The sequence below is a fragment of the Schistocerca piceifrons genome, chromosome 4, assembly GCF_021461385.2.
Source record: "Schistocerca piceifrons isolate TAMUIC-IGC-003096 chromosome 4, iqSchPice1.1, whole genome shotgun sequence".
NCBI classification, from domain to species: Eukaryota; Metazoa; Arthropoda; class Insecta; order Orthoptera; family Acrididae; genus Schistocerca; species Schistocerca piceifrons.
The window spans coordinates 708953896-708969583 of NC_060141.1; positions in this window are offsets into that span (position 1 = coordinate 708953896).

The window sequence follows — 15688 nt, forward strand, 5'->3', positions numbered from 1 at the left end:
CAGTAAGCCCACCCTCTGCGACTGCCCGGATCTTGCAGACTGAGGGGCAACCTCTGGAACAGGACAAGCAGCCATGTCAGGCCGAAGATCAGTATCAGCCTGAGACAGAGCCTGAAACCGGTTCGTCAGACAAACTGGAGAGGCTTTCCGTTCAGCCCTCCGGAATTTGATGAGCACTCCACTAATGGCTTCGACAGTTCTGCAGATATATCATCAGTACATAGGGCTGTGAGCTGATGGTATTTGCTAGCAGGCCAGCGGACATTTATTCTTTGTGTACTTTCGCAAGTACACAGTAGGTCTACCGAAAGAGTACTGGCCCATTTCGAAGTATTTATCTACCCTTCCCATAGACGGTTGTCTCCCATTCCTAAATGTTTGAACATGAAAGAAAAATTATGGCAGTTTGGTCATGATGTGTACAGGTAAATGGCTACTTATGTGTGACCACTTGAAATCAATCAGCACAACGCGGTACTGTTTTGAGAATCCTGTCCCACAGGGTTGTGGTCATAAGTGACCATGATAGTCTGCCTACCGAACTGAAACACGTGAGGCAGGTCATTGGGAGGCTTTTAAGGTATTAAATGTGAAACATCCAGAAAAATTTGGTCTTTGTGATTATATCATAACTAATTCCTCATGGAGAATCACACTATTATATTCTTGGTGCTTCCCAGCAAACACTTCCTTTCCAAAATTATATATGTTATTTTAATTATTTACTGTTATTACAGCGCATTACCAAATAACATAATAGTCCATATTTTCTGTCTACTGCCATTTTATTTATCCACTCACGTGAAGTAAAATGATAACGACTGCATAGACCTTGTTGAAAATGTTGCAAATGTTATTACTATTATTACTATGACTATTGCAGATCCCACAACCACACCATCAGTATTACTTCTATAACTACATGTACCCAACTACACTGTTATCATCCCTGCCGTTATTATGATGTAGGACCACAGAAAAGTAGCTGCCTGCTTAGCAGTTTTTCTATATCAGTGATATCCCGGTCCACAGATTCGCTTCCGGATCTGTGTCGGTTGCAGACGACGTTGTGAATTAATATATTACCCTGGTCCATTGCAGTTTAGACCACAGACTTTGCACCCTTAAATCCCCGCTATCTGTGTGAGGTGTGCGTATTATTTTGGTCACTCTGTTAATTCTGTTTCTTACGTAAATATCGGTACACATAGGGCACACATAACAAAACCATGCAGCTGAGTAAACTTTCTCTGCTGCTACAGTTTCTCTCCGCTGCTATACCGCCTCTGCCTGGAAAATTGCACGCATTCTAAGCTGAGCAGTGTTGAGCAGCAGACGTATTTTGAAGAATTATCAGGAATTTTTTTGAAAAGTGTGATACGAAATTGATGGAATTAGAGTATGAAAATTTGGGTCAACTGAAGGACGGGATACAACACGTTGGCTTTGACCAGTGAGGTCATATGTCGCTCATAGATATTAATGTTTTTACTATCGAGCCATAGATAATAAATTTATTTTATGCTGTGGATAAGCGCCATCATTGTAAATGATGTGCTTTTAAAAGACAGCGCTGGACATTGTGTAAGATTTTTTTTCTTTTGCAATGATTTAAATGATTGGTTTTTCCAGTTTTTTTGGTACTTAATTTCGTTCTTAGTCAGTTTGAGATAATTTGGAAGAATAGCTTTTCATTGGGAAGAATGTTTAGTTTGTCATTTTCGTTTGTAGTTATGTACTTATCCATTCCCATGAATATGGGAAACTGAAGGCAGACTTTGGGCGTAAATATGATGGCAACCATTCGATTTTTGCAAAAGCCTGGTCTTCTTGTTGATTACGTTCGATGTCGTGAGTGCGGCGAACACATGCGCGTGATAGGTGTATGCTCGTCGTACTCACGATTCATTCGTATGGAGGTTTAGCAAGGATCGACTATGGCGCTCAATTAGACGAGGAGTATGGTTTTAGAAATCTAAGCTGGCCTTGAGTGATATAATAAAAACTACATACTGTTGGTGTTTGAGGTATCCTGTGTGGTTGTGTGTGCATGAATGTCGTGTGAGTGAGCGCACCGTTTTACTCTGGCATTCGATGTAGTTCCTAATCGAACGAAGAAAGTGTTGGTGACAGTAATTGAACATAATGTTGCAGAGGGTTATTTCCGATGGTTTTTCTTCATAGAGGGATTTGGGGAATAGAGGTTTTCAGCATCTTGCCGTGAATCATAATATTGAATTCAGATCTTCATCAATCGGAGGTTGTACCAATAGTATAGAAAGTTTATGGTCAGCCATAAAATCTGTATAGGGAGGGGGACACGACGCGTTGCGACACTACAGAGCTATTTCGATGAATATTCATGGAGGCATAGTGTACCCGATATGTATTGCCAGTTTAAGTGTTTAAACTTGTTGCACAAATGTATCGTCCAAAATCTGTTTTTTAATTTCAGGTTGGAAGGATGGGTGGGGAGTGTAACTGATAATTAAGGAAAAGGGTGGGTTTGATGGGGATGGCTAAAATATTGATTTTCTTATGTTAGGTAATTTTCTTCAGTGGATATTTTTATTATTTTACTTCATTTCGTTGATGTGAACTTTTGGGTTTATATATTTGTATGTATGTGCGTATGTCTGTTTTTTCGTGATGTTGTGTTTCTTGTGTATGTGGGTATGTGGCTTTCTTGACGTCTTTCAAGGCGAGCATTGGTTTTTTTGCGGAGGGCTTTGCGTATGGCAAGTTTAGTTGTCTACTTTGATGTACACTCCTGGAAATGGAAAAAAGAACGCATTGACACCGGTGTGTCAGACCCACCATACTTGCTCCGGACACTGCGAGAGGGCTGTACAAGCAATGATCACACGCACGGCACAGCGGACACACCAGAAACCGCGGTGTTGGCCGTCGAATGGCGCTAGCTGCGCAGCATTTGTGCACCGCCGCCGTCAGTGTCAGCCAGTTTGCCGTGGCATACGGAGCTCCATCGCAGTCTTTAACACTGGTAGCATGCCGCGACAGCGTGGACGTGAACCGTATGTGCAGTTGACGGACTTTGAGCGAGGGCGTATAGTGGGCATGCGGGAGGCCGGGTGGACGTACCGCCGAATTGCTCAACACGTGGGGCGTGAGGTCTCCACAGTACATCGATGTTGTCGCCAGTGGTCGGCGGAAGGTGCACGTGCCCGTCGACCTGGGACCGGACCGCAGCGACGCACGGATGCACGCCAAGACCGTAGGATCCTACGCAGTGCCGTAGGGGACCGCACCGCCACTTCCCAGCAAATTAGGGACGCTGTTGCTCCCGGGGTATCGGCGAAGACCATTCGCAACCGTCTCCATGAGGCTGGGCTACGGTCCCGCACACCGTTAGGCCGTCTTCCGCTCACGCCCCAACATCGTGCAGCCCGCCTCCAGTGGTGTCGCGACAGGCGTGAATGGAGGGACGAATGGAGACCTGTCGTCTTCAGCGATGAGAGTCGCTTCTACCTTAGTGCCAATGATGGTCGTATGCGTGTTTGGCGCCGTGCAGGTGAGCGCCACAATCAGGACTGCATACGACCGAGGCACACAGGGCCAACACCCGGCATCATGGTGTGGGGAGCGATCTCCTACACTGGCCGTACACCACTGGTGATCGTCCAGGGGACACTGAATAGTGCACGGTACATCGAAACCGTCATCGAACCCATCGTTCTACCATTCCTAGACCGACAAGGGAACTTGCTGTTCCAACAGGACAATGCACGTCCGCATGTATCCCGTGCCACCCAACGTGCTCTAGAAGGGATAAGTTAACTACCCTGGCCAGCAAGATCTCCGGATCTGTCCCCCATTGAGCATGTTTGGGACTGGATGAAGTGTCGTCTCACGCGGTCTGCACGTCCAGCACGAACGCTGGTCCAACTGAGGCACCATGTGGAAATGGCATGGCAAGCCGTTCCACAGGACTACATCCAGCATCTCTACGATCGTCTCCATGGGAGAATAGCAGCCTGCATTGCTGCGAAAGGTGGATATACACTGTACTAGTGCCGACATTGTGCATGCTCTGTTGCCTGTGTCTATGTGCCTGTGGTTCTGTCAGTGTGATCATGTGATGTATCTGACCCCAGGAATGTGTCAATAAAGTTTCCCCTTCCTGGGACAATGAATTCACGGTGTTCTTATTTCAATTTCCAGGAGTGTGTTTCTTTGTCGTTCTTTGTTGTTCTGCGTTAAGTATGAGTTCGTCAACTGCAGAACGGAATACAAATTTTGCGGTCTTTGCTCTTTTTCCCTTGCCTAGTACTAGTATCACTGTTTTTTTTCGGTTCTGTACAAGGACCTCTGAAGGCGAAGAGACCGACATACGTAAAATTTGTATCCCCTACTTCAGTTGACGTATACAGCTCAGCTGAAGTACGGGATGCTGGTGCAAGATAGGCGAAAAAAGCGACATACGTAACACTGATGTCATTTACCAACGTAGACAGGATACAAATGTTAGGTATGTCGCCATTTTTCTCCTTCACTAGCACTGATACTCATGTTGAAAGTGTTATTTTCCATTCGCTAGTACTAGTACCCTATTCTTCAGTTGACCTATTAGCTCAACTGAAGTATGGGATACAAATATTTTGTATGTAGGTGTTTCCACCTTCGCTAGTAATTCTATCTACGTAAGAACAGAATCCTAGTAACAGCGGAGGCGAAAGAAACAGCACCTGCAAAATTTGTATCCCGAACTTCAGTTGACCTATCTGGGTCAAATGAAGAATAGGATACCAATGCTAACGAAAACGAAGACGTCGATGTACGTTAAATTTGTATCCCGTACTTCAGCTAAGCTATACAGATCGACATAAGTTCGAGATACAACTCATGTATATGTCAACTGAAATATTCCATGCTACCGTTACTTCTATCCCTTTTTTCTTTACTTTTTACAGAAGTACTAGAACTCAAACAAGCAATATCCTTAACATTATTTCGAAATATTGCTGGATGTGATATATGTCTACCATCTGTTTTCTCTCCTGCATTCCTTTGTTTATGAACATTCGTCTTTGCTGTTAAATCTGTCTAATAAATCATCTCTGGCAAATTCTGACGTCAGTGGTCAAAGCCGACAGGTTGTATCCCGTTCTTCAGTAGTCTGAAAGTTTTTGATGCAGTTATGGAGAGAGAAGCTAAAGAGATTTCTCGTGAGTTTTTCTGGAACGTTGAGAGACTGAGGTAAGCACACAAGCGTGAAGCATTGTTTTATGTTGTTGAGACTGTAGTATCGAAGCTCAGATAGTAGGATTGTTATATGGATTGCTCTGATAGAAATATGAGATTCCCCTGGTTAAAGTTATTTCTTAAAGCCATGTTATGTAAATAATATTGTGGACGTTCTGTCGATTTTTGAAACATTACTTTTGAATATAGAGTTTCATTTGAATTTTGTCAGCGGTCATTTCTTACCAAGTAAAATTCCCATCCCTCTTTGACATTGGATTGTGTAGTACGGATTTTTCAGTCGTAGTTTTTCGATGTTGCCTTGCAGCTGTATGCTGTTCGCTGCTTTCAATAAATCTGCAAAAATGATTGTCAAGGCACGAGATTTAGGGCCGGGATTTTCTTTGTAAGTGCAGGTGAGCATTTACTTCAGAAGTCAGGTTACATTCAGAGTTAGGCAGTGCATTTTTATAGAAACAGTTTCAGTTTGTAGGCAGTGTTGAGCAAATCATATTAACTGTTTGTATAATTCAGTATAGTCAGTGTTTTGCACACTAGACGAGTTTAAGTTAGGAATTAGTTTGTGTGGTTACAGTTCTTAAAAGGTTTCGTCGACAGTTTCAGGAAGATTCAATCAGATAGAAGAAGCAGACAAGCGGTTCAGTTACACTTGTCGATCTCTCTAGCTAGAAGAGTTCAATGCTTCTTATGAAAATATGTAGACAGATAGCGTCGGATTTCTCGAAAGCAAAAATATCGCTGCCGCTGTTTTTCCTAATGTACTTCTTTTTCAGGCATTGAGTACATTTAAAATTTTTGTGTGTAATCTGCGAGATTCCAGTGCAAATATGAGTCACTATTATTGAAAACTCTGTTACGTAGACGGAAGGCATTAGAGAATAGGTTCTATGAATACTTGATTTATTGTTGAGAATTTGTGTACATTATAGTGTTAAAAACCAATTTCTTTCTTTCGTTTGGTCATTATAGCAATTTGTTTTTCCTATATCGAATTTTGTCACAACGGATAACAATATGAAATTTCGTTGTAGCACAAGACAACAGAGAGTGTTGCGAAATAATGATTCATTACAGAATGAAACGAACCACTTCGAACAATTAGCATCAACCAGTAATTTACAGGAGTTCGGAGGAAATAGTACAGATTTCCAATTACCACCCAACTTAGTGACAACTTATGATACGGAACAAATTATGAGTAGTGAAAATGTAAATTCTGAAGAAGAATCGGTAGGCAATAAGTTGCCAAGGAAAATACTGTTAGGCCCAGGAGTTTCTTTGTAAGTTCAGTTGTGCATTTATTTCAGAAGTCACCTTACATTCAGGACAGCACTGCATTTTTATAGAAACAATTACTTTCAGTTTAGACAGTCTTGAGAAAATCATATTAATCTTATTTTAATTCATTATAATCAGAGTTTTGCACAGTATACGAGTCTAAGTTAAATAGTAGTTTGGTAATCAATTTTGAAAAGTTTTGTAGGCAGTTTTAGGAAGATTCACTTAGGCAGAGAGAAGGAGACAAGCGCTTAATTTACACCTGGTAGCGGGAGCCATTTCCCTGGTTGTCACGTTGGTTGTTGATGAGACTAACAGCACGTCTGTTCCTCAGATTCCTTGGCTGCACAGACCAGTACTTAAATGGCGTTGCTGCCGAGGTAGTGCTTGGGGAGCGTGTTGGCTAAAGTGATGACGTAGCTCTCAGGCCTTTTTGGACACTGTGTCAGTAATGTAATATACTGTACAGTGAAGTACAGCTTTTGTAAGTCTCAGTTCTGTTACTGAAATTGAGATATTTCTAACATTAATGACATGGCAGGTATCGGGGAGCTGAGTGTGAATATCTGCTGGATTCAACATATTCGAGAAACAAGAAAGATTTTTTACAACCTTTGTTCGCCTCAGTGATATTCGAAGAACTCTGACAATAAAGAAAAACTGAGTTCGTGAGAAAGATAATATTTTAATTAACAGATAATTATTCTATCTTCTTCCATGACAGGCGTTTTGAGAGCCACGATAAAAGTTATTAACAATTTTCACAATCAGAACAACACTTCAAGTTATTGTTTTTGAGATTTAAGGAAAATTTTAAAATTTAGCTTGTATGAGTTTTAAATCTCACGAACATCGATAAAATCAATATTAACAAAAGTTAACAGTTTCAGATCTCTCTTCGGATATTCAGTGCATGTGTTATTAAAATGCTCAACTTTTATGTAAACAGTGAAAACATTAACAGTAACCGAGCGAGGTGGCGCAGTGGTTAGCACACTGGACTCGCATTCGGGAGGACGACGGTTCAATCCCGCGTCCGGCGATCCTGATTTAGGTTTTCCGTGATTTCCCTAAATCGCTGCAAGCAAATGCCGGGATGGTTCCTTTGAAAGGGCACGGCCGACTTCCTTCTCTGTCCTTCCCTAATCTGACGAGACCGATGACCTCGCTCTTTGGTCTCTTCCCCCCAACAACCCAACCCATTAACAGTATGGCTAATACTGAGGCGTTGTCAGTAGGTGACAAGCGTGAGCTTAGCCGACAGTGTTCATCAAAGACAAGGGTATCGTCGGAAGTGCTCCTGGGAAGTGTGATAGGACCGCTACTATTCTCTGTATGCATAAATGATCTAACGGACAGGCTGAGCAGCAATCTGCAAATGTTTGCTGATGTTGCTGTGATGTACCGGTGAGCGTAGGCGTTGAGTGACTGTAGCAGAACAGAAGATGACTTAGACAACGTTTCTAGGTGACGTGACGAATGGCAGCTTGGTCAAAATGTTGAAAAATATAAGTCAATGCAGATGATTAGAAAAACAAACGCGTAATTCTCGAGTACAGCATTAATAGTGTGCTACTTCTCATTGTCAGGTCCATTAAATATACAGGCGTAGCGTTGCAAAGCGATATGAAACGGAACGGGCATGTAACGATTGTAGTGGGGAAGGCGAAGGATCGACCGTTTATTGAGTGAGTTTTAGGAAAGCGTGGTTTATTTGGAAAGGAGACCGCATATGGAATATAAATGTGATCCATTGTTGAGTATCGCTCGAGATCCGGGATCCCCCGCCATATCGGATTAAAGGAAGACATCGAATCAGTTCAGAGCCGAGCTGCTAGATTTGTTACCGGCAGTTAACGCATTACGTAGATGCTTCGGGAACTCAAATGGGAATCAACGGAGGGAAGGCGACGTTCTATTCGGGGACCACTATTGAGAAAATTTAGAAAACCGGCATTTGAGGCTGACTGTAGAACGATTCTACTGCCGTCATACTTTGTGAAGCATCCGGACACCCCCCAAAACATATATTTTTCATATTAGGTGCATTCTGCGGCACCTACTGCGACACACTCCATATCAGCGACCTCAGTAGTCATTAGACATCGTGAGAGAGCAGAATGGGGCGCTCCGCGGAACTCACGGACTTCGAACGTGGCCAGGTGATTGGGTCCCACATGTGTCATTCGTCTGTACGCTAGATTTCCACACTCACAAACATCCCTAGGTCCACTGTTCCCGATGTGATGGTGAAGTGGAAACGTCAAGGTACACGAACAGCACAATAGCGTACAGGCCGACCTCGTCTGTTGACTGACAGAGACCACCGACAGGTGAAGAAGGTCGTAATGTTTAATAGGCAGACATCTATCCGGACCATCACACAGGAATTTCAAACTGCATCATGATGCACTGGAAGTACTATGATATTTAGGAGGGAGATGAGAAAACTTGGTTACATGGTCGAGTGGCTGCTCATAAGCCACACATCATGCCGGTAAATGCCAAACGACATCCCGCTTGGGTAAGGAGCGTAATCAGTGGAAAAACGTTGTGTGGAGTGACGAATCACGGTACACAATGTGGCGATCCGATGGTAGGGTGCAGGTATGGCGAATGACCGGTGAACGTCGTCTGACAGCGTCTGTAGCGCCAACAGTAAAATTGGGAGGCGGTGGTGTTATGGTGTGGTCTTGTTTTTCATGGAGGGGGCTTGCACGTCTTGTTGTTTTGCGTGACACTATCACAGCACAGGCCTACACTGATATTTTAAGCACCTTCTTGCTTCCCACTGTTGAAGAGCAATTTGGGGATGGCGATTGCATCTTTCAACAAGATCAAGCACCTGTTCATAATGCACGGCCTGTGACGGAGGGGTTACACGACAATAGCATCCCTGTAATGGACTGGCCTGACCTGAATCCTATAGAACACCTTTGGGATGTTTTGGAACGCCGACTTTGTGTCAGGCCTCACCGACCGGTATCGATACCTCTCCTCAGTGCAGCACTCCGTGAAGAATGGGCTGCCATTCCCCAAGAAACTTTCCAACACCTGATTGCAGCATTACCGATGGAGGGCGCCACGAGCTTGTGTCATTTTCAGCGAGGTGTCCAGATACTTTTGATCACAAAGTCTACATTTCGCCTAAGGACCACAAAGATAAGATTAGAGATATTAAATGATGATACGGAGGCAAATTGACAGTTGTTTTCCGTCGCTCTATTTACGAGGAAATTAAATCACTAATAGCGGTGTAGGGTACCCTCCAGCGGTTTTCGGAATATGTGTGTAGATGTAGAAGTAGACGTAGGCTTTATCGTAAATGCTGCCACTTAGGCATCCACAAACTTAAATAATAGAAATGGGAACCATGTCGACTCTGATGATGCGACCTCGCGACACGGAGTCGGGGGGAAATAGTAATTCTTCGAATGTCGCAGGAGCGTTTTTCATATTTACGAATCACTCTCCGTAACATGACGAACATCATCTCCGTTCTCGGTGAACAACTCCAGCCATTATGTAGAACTATAAACAGAAACTCTCACAGAAGACAGTGTACATGTCGTTAAATACGCTCAGCGTTCGGCTACAGCGCTACACTGTCTATGGCTGCATGACGACGAATCCAGCGCTATGATACGAAGTACAGAGAAGTTTAATGACCGATAGGTTCGATAGTAATACACGCACGGCTCAGTCAATATGTGTCATGTGCACAGAATGGGATTTTGGTTCTTTGGTGATAGCCGTGAGCTGCCGCCCTTTATTGTAAGACCTGCCAGGGCCAGACTACGTCACGATATCGTGTGACTGCAGAGAAGATTCGCAGAGAGATACGCACAAGATGAAATAAATATGATCATCCGTCCTGCAGCCCAAATTCTATAAAACCGAAATCAAATAAGCTTCAGGAAAGAGCTGACAAGTACGACGCAAAGGAGGAACGCAAATCCAATAGGAGCACTAACGCGGTAGGCGTCTGCCGTGGGCTCCCACTTTTCTGGTCCCGCTGCTGCGGCAATATCCGTGGAACCAGAGTACTCTCATATCGCGAGGCTTGTGCCTCCCTGGTTTCCCCTGCGCGGCTTAAGTTTTCCGAGACGCATGGCGAAGGACACACGCGAAGAAACCTCTCAGAGATTGCCAAGCACTGAACCCTCGGTGGCTGATATTGCCGTAATTTTTGGTGTCTCCTGTTATGCCGTGCCTGTTGAATACCATAACGGTTTGGTGCCCTGATCCTCGGCGATCGACAACTATGTCGACTGCCTTCCCTCCACCCCGCCCTCCATCCCCAATCCCGCCACACCTTCCACTTCACCCACTCCACCACCGTGAATACTTCACCAGTATTTGTTAAAGACGACTCTTTCTTTTGTTATACGACAAACAACAAGGGTTGTTCATATTTTCCCCTGTCAGTAGAAACGTGAACGAGACCTACACTGCGTTCTTTTGTGCAGTAACACTGACGTAAACACCACTAATACACTGATGGAGAAAAATTACGACACCAAGAACGAGTTATGTGACATACGACGTAAACAATAGTAGGTACACGTGTTTCAACATCTGACAGATAACGTCTATTCAGATTTTGCGCCAGTAGCATGAAATTGGCGCTACTAGCTCCACTATCACGATGCAATTCGGATTTTCTTTAAATACACGCTTTATTGGTCGTGAACGGTAAGTCCAGTTTACACGACGACACTAGGTTGCAGCTGCGCTACCGGCCACTGCGCATGCGCGCCGCGCGTTTGCGCAACTCATCGGTGAAACTGAACACTTTCGGCGTGTTCCAACTTTGGCGACACTAGTTGTATGAGTTTTGAAGTTATGTGTGTCCGCAGAGTGTAGACAAACTGAAATATGAAGTGGGGAACGGAGAATAATGTTCGCTTTTTGGATACCTATGCTTCCCATAGGCGTTTGTGGGATTTCAGTGATGCTGATTACAAAAATAAGCAACATATTGCTGCTTCTGAGACCATCACGTGCGATCAGAACACAGATAATTTGACAATATCTGAGCTGCAGGGCGAAATTTATTGAATTATGAGTACATATACAACTGAATTAAGAAAAAAGCAAGCAAATGTAATTCTAGATATGGAAATGCTCTCGTCTACAAGGCTAAAATCCCATCGTTCGAGTTTTTTAAGGTATATTGTTGACGGGAGGGAAGGCTACAGAAATTAAGAAGCTGCATTCTTTATTCAATATTTATCTATTTAAAACGTCGCAGCAGTGCCCCCAATTGACATATGTTTAAATTTTGAAATATTGCCACTGAACAGATCTATCTTCAAGAGAGTAGTTTGCAAACCATTGTCTTCTTAATGCGGCCTGCTTCGAATAATTGCCGCTGCCAATGTTAATAACTGTTACTGTTAATGTTAATAATTATTGATGTTAATGAAAAAGCGCCGACCGGATTGGCCGAGCGGTTCTAGGCGCTACAGTCTGGAACCGCGCGACCGCTACGGTCACAGGTTCGAATCCTGCCTCGGGCATGGATGTGTGTGATGTCCTTAGATTAGTTAGGTTCAAGTAGTTCTAAGTTCTAGGGGACTGATGACCTGAGTAGTTAAGTCCCATTGTGCCCAGAGCCATTTGGACCATTTTTTAAATGAAACATCGTCATCAGCAACTAAAGCCGCATCTTATAGAATGCCGAATGTTCTCGATTGTAACGGGCACAATGTGATATGTAATTTCAGTTCTGGCGGCAGTGGTTCATGCATTACAGTATCTTTATTCCTTATCGCACAATTAACTCCGTTTAGAAGAAACTTGAACAGTTCTGGTGACGTTCTAAGATAATTAAAAGAGCTTCTTGGGTCTTGCATTATAAATTATTTTATCGAGGATGCTGAGCAACCGAGCTGGCGTCTTTTCTTCAGCCAGTCACGAATCGAAACACATTTCTTGTTTTTTTCTTATGTAGCGATTCCACGCAACAAGCTTTAACTTCGTCACAACTCATGCTACGTGCAGCTGCCAAAACTTTCATTTCAGACACGACTCAGGAACCCACAAAACGACGAAACTGAAGTGTATACTGGTTTCGCCGTGTCTACAGTCAAATATACCGAGCGAGGTGACGCAGTGGTTAGCACACTGGACGCGCATTCGGGAGGACGACGGTTCAATCCCGTCTCCGGCCATCCTGATTTACATTTTCCGTTATTTCCCTAAATCGTTTCAGGCAAATGTCGGGATGGTTCCTTTGAAAGGGCACGGCCGATTTCCTCCCCAATCCTTCCCTAACCCGAGCTTGCGCTCCGTCTCTAATGACCTCATTGTCGACGGGACGTTAAACACTACTCACCACCACCACAGTCAAATATTCCACACAGCAAGTGGCGCAACCCAATGTTGTGTAAACTAGGCTTTTGTTATCTCTGAGACTGGACGTGGTGAGTTTATGTTAGTCAAGAATCCCTTTTAGGCGACAAAGGCGCCGTTATCTATACCTCACTGAGTTTGAACGAGGTTGTGTAGTAGGGCAACGGGAAGCTAAATGTTCCTTCTGAGATATTGCTGAAAGACTTTGCAGGAATGTAGCCACTGAACATGATTGCCGGCAGCAGTGGCCACGAGAATGTACGATCGCAAGAAGGTCCGGCTTCGGACGCCTACATGGCACTACCGAGAGGAAAGACCATCGTGTTTGGCGGATGGCTGTGTCGCATCGTACTGCATCTGTAACAGCAATTGGAGCAGCAGTTGATACCACTGTGACACAACGAACTGTTACAAATCGGTTACTTCCGAGGACTGCTCAGAACTGGACACCCTGTAGCGTGCATTCCACTGACCTCAAACCACATCCTTTAGTGACTTCATTGGTGTCAAGCGAGAGCAACAGGTTCAAGAGGTGCTGCAAGTCGTTATCCTTAGTCTGTTAACGGCTTCACTGCTCTGTACACTGTAGAGGAAAGTGCGCATGTAAGAGAAGATGTAGCTGTCATGGGGGATACCAGGAACGGTTTGGACCGTAACCACAACTCCGAAACGGATGACTTCAGGACACATAGCCGGGTATGATTCCCACACAAATGTAAAAACGTTGTCATTCTTTGAGCGGTATGATAAGCCCTGAATAAAGCCTTTTAATGATCGTGTAAATGCAGAGCTTCAAGAGTCGTTCAAAAGATTGGGACCACCATATATCGGCGTGACTGATGCGTCACCCACTAAATGGTCGCGGCTCACACAACATGGTCTACATATGAATGTTTCCGGTAAGTAGATACTTGCCCAACTAATTTACTGAAGCACTCAATGTAACCACAGTACTGTCTTTCCAATCCGTGTGAATTACAATATTGCACTTGGCCTTTTATAAGATAAATATTTCCGAAAGATTGAGCTGCCAAATAACTATAGAAACAGTTGCAACAAAAAGATGAGAAACTGAAAACGACATTTCATTATAGTTTTATTTAATGTTATTGCTTGTCTTAGACATGCTCTCTATATTTACGTGACAGGTCGCGTTTGTAACATTTTTTAAAATGTTGTTTCATTTTTCAGTTGATTTAAGAGTTATGTCGCATCACAATAATAATATTTAATGCTGTCCATTACGAATGTGAAGTAACAGTTTTTATGCTTTTCAGTAATAACGGGCAGCATTCAACCGTATTTTTGTCCTACATCACCAAATTGTAAAACGAAGTTCCTGATGTTAACATGCCAAAAAGTCTACCAAAAGAATTGCAGTGTTCACAGACAGACAGGAAGAACCAAAATATCCACGGGTGTACTGCCGGTCTACAGTGTCCAACGGGCACAATATTTCGGCGATCATACATGTCGCCATCATCAGATGAACTGACGGACTGAGCTCCTGTGAACGTGCCGGCACGGAGATCCGTACGCTATGGATGCTCAGAGGGAACTGGGTTCGGTCGCGGTGGCGGCCGATTTAAATACCCTCCGCCCGCGGCGCGCTCCCTCCGCTGTCCGGGCCCCGCGCCACGGTCGCGCGGTGGAACAGATTGCGACGGCGTCTGAGATGACGTCGGTCTGTCTGCCGTGGCCGTCACAACTATACGTTTGCTCGATTTACTCTTGATTAACCCAATCGTTGGTTCCCAAGCCTTGCTAAGGTTATAGCCACAGTCACGGTTTATGAGGTCGTCATTGGTGCGAATTTCGATGGCCTCTCTAACAATGCTGTCCCAGTATCTCGACGTCTGTACCAGAATCCTCGTGCGGTCATACTCCATAGCGTGATTTTCCGACAAACAATGTTCAGTGACCGCCGACTTGCTCCGATACATCAGTCTAGTGTGCCTCTGGTGTTCACGGCATCGATCCTCGACGGTACGCATCGTCTGACCAATATACGACTTGCCACATTGACACGGAATCTGGTACACGCCGGCCTTCCTCAAACCCAGGTCGTCTTTGGCGCTCCCCACCAGTGCACGAGTTTTATTCGGAGGACACAACACAGTGCCGACCCGGTGTTTCTTCAAAATGCGGGCGATTTTCCCCGAGAATGCGCCTGTATATGGAATAAACGCAGTGCTTACCTCCTTCCTCGTGATTTCATCCATCTCCACAGGTTGTGCTGTAGTGGTTGGGCGGACAGCACGTTGAATCTGCCACTCTGAGTACGCCGTCGCAATCTGTTCCACCGCGCGACCGCGGCGCGGGGCGCGGACGGCGAAGGGAGTACGCCGCGGGCGGAGGGTATTTAAATCGGCCGCCGCCGCGACCGAACCCAGTTCCCTCTGAGCAGCCATAGCGTGCGGATCTCCGTGCCGGCACGTTCACAGGAGCTCAGTCCGTCAGTTCACCTGATGATGGCGACATGTATGATCGCCGAAATATTGTGCCCGTTGGACACTGTAGACCGGCAGCACACCCTTGGACATTCTGATCATCAAATACGCCGGGAGAAACTCAAGAATCACAGACGGGAAGAAAATTTTCGGATAGATACAAGGACATACAGATGCATTCAGACTGAGTAATTATGACAACTCAATTATTGTGAATTATGTATAGGAAACAGGCCGTCCCCGTAAGGGAATAGAACAAGACTTGGAAATGTTACACATAGAAAAGAAAGGGAGGAAACTCAAATAGCTGGAAGAACTGGAGATCGCCGCTTATTAAAAAAAATGGCAGTATTCTGAATGCACAAGATAATGAGAGCGGA